This window comes from Formica exsecta, unplaced genomic scaffold (genome assembly GCF_003651465.1).
Source record: "Formica exsecta isolate Colony F162 unplaced genomic scaffold, ASM365146v1 scaffold83, whole genome shotgun sequence".
NCBI lineage: Eukaryota > Metazoa > Arthropoda > Insecta > Hymenoptera > Formicidae > Formica > Formica exsecta.
The window spans coordinates 2184684-2187181 of NW_021853600.1; positions in this window are offsets into that span (position 1 = coordinate 2184684).

Below are 2498 nucleotides of genomic sequence, written 5' to 3' on the forward strand. Positions count from 1 at the left end.
AGAGGAGAGAGGAGAGTAGACTGATTGTGAGCGGAGGAACGAAGAGCGCCGAGTATATCTCGCAATACAGTAGCCACGCTGAAGGTGTATCATAGCGGGGCCCAAAGTGTTGGATGCTCGTGGGACGTTCGGATCCCTTGCAGAAACACGATGGAGACGGTAGGATAGGAGAGAGCGTGAGGAGGAGGAGAAGGACAAGGGATCAGGAGGGAGAGTCGGCGTTCCGTCTTACCTTGTAATTTACTCACCGCGGGCCTCAGGCTATCCATCTCATGGCATAACTCAGGGATGGGCCTGTCGGGCCCCTGGAGTGTCGCTTCGCGCGAGACACTGTACGACTTTTCGCGAATTGCGAACGCGATTTTTTTAATTTATTCGATTTTCTTTGTAATCTTTTAGCTTTTTTTTGAAGGATTTCAGTATGATTTAAAAAATTTCGCAAAAGAAATCGGTAATATTCTAAATGTTTTTTAAATATTTTATATATTTTTTTTCTAAATGTGTGTATATCACTGTCATAATTTATGTTATGCATTTTATAAATGTGGGTTAATAAAGTAAATGGAAAATTTTTTACTGTAATTGTTACAACTTCTATTTTCTTTAGTAAGTATAAATTATAATAATAATTGCTATAATAAATACTATAATAATTGTAAAATCATGTTTACCTTCATTTTGTTTCGAAATACAAAATCAATAATTAAAAACTCAAAAAAAAAGAATTTGAAAATTTAGTATGCTTAAAAGAATTGATTTTGAAATAGAAGAAGCAGTTTTTGAAACAGTATCAGACAAGTCAGAGGATAGAGATGCATCTACATCCACGCCAGCAATTGCTACTACATCAACTAATGTCGAAAACAAAAGAAAAAGGAAGAGCACAGGAGAAAAAATAAAATACAATTTAAATAATGAAAATAATAAAGTCGCTCTTACATTACCAAATTTAAATAAATGTTTCAATAAAAAATGGTGGTACTTTGATAATTAAAATAATTTTTTAAATTGCATATAATAAGCTATGCAATACAAATGGTTATAATGCAATTAAAACTGCATTAATTACAATGAGAATTGACTTGAAAATTAATATCACAATTATGGAAGCGAGACGTTTTCCAAACAGATCGAGTTTCCAAACGATCGATCCGCATATTCATGTTCGGGAAAACTAAAGTGTAAAATTCTGTTTTAAATGGAACAGTTACGTAAAATTTATATTAAAACATTTGTCGTGCCTGACTGTGGAAATCTAACGCACAAAAACCGATATTGGAATTAATTTTAATTAGCCGTCAGAGTCAATTTAAATATATTTGTTATTCGTTTATATAGGCAAAGTAAATTTCGACGAAAACAAGGAATTATGCGAACATATTCATTTTCGTGTTAAAAAAAAATAGTATACTGAACAAAAATCAGCATTAGTGGAATAAATTGTATTCTTGTACCGAATATTAAGCTTGAAAGTTACGAAATCTATTTTGCAAAGTTATAATGTTTTGTCTAGTAACTTTATTTAAACGATATACATTCAAAACTATGGTTTATATCGACTAATGATTTTTTTCTAATTGTTCCATAAAATTATTTGTATAAAATCTTTATAATATTTCTATCGAGAGTATTTGCATATAGTAATTAAGTATTTTGCATATAACGCGAGATTTGCATATACTGCATTTCGATAGCAGCGATATGGACAATGAATAGTCAGATGGGTTACGCGAATTATGAGGATTAGTAGTCGCGATGCGTAATTGAGTGATTGCGGATGCTACGAAGAAAAACGGCGGTTGTCAGCGGGCGGAACGGCGTCGCGGAAACAATAGACGCGGAGATATAACGCGATCGTAAATTCTATTATCTTCAATGGCACTATTTGTCACGTTCGATCGACCAGAGCCATCTCCACTTCAATATACAGGGTGCTTCAGGCGAAACGCGTTTTCTTTATAAAGGTTAAAGATTTAAATTTAAGAGAATTTAAAATATATTAAGAATATACATATATTTTTTCTAAATATATATATACATAACTGTTATTAATTGGCTTATTATTATTGAGCTCTTTGTTATAATAACACTGGTCGACAAAATAAAAACCTTTTTTTTAAAGTGGTCAATCGTGGCGCAGAGAAACTATAAGTCCCATATGTCTGCGATAGGCGCACACTGTAGACATATATTGAGAGGTCACCATCATCTCTGATAAAAGATTACGGACTGAAGATGGATGGATATATATATATATATATATATATATATATATATATATATATATATATATATATATATATATATATATATATATATATATATATATATATATATATATATATATATATATATATATATATATATATATATATATATATATATATATATATATATATATATATATCCATCCATCTTCAGTCCGTAATCTTTTATCAGAGATGATGGTGACCTCTCAATATATGTCTACAGTGTGCGCCTATCGCAGAGATATGGGA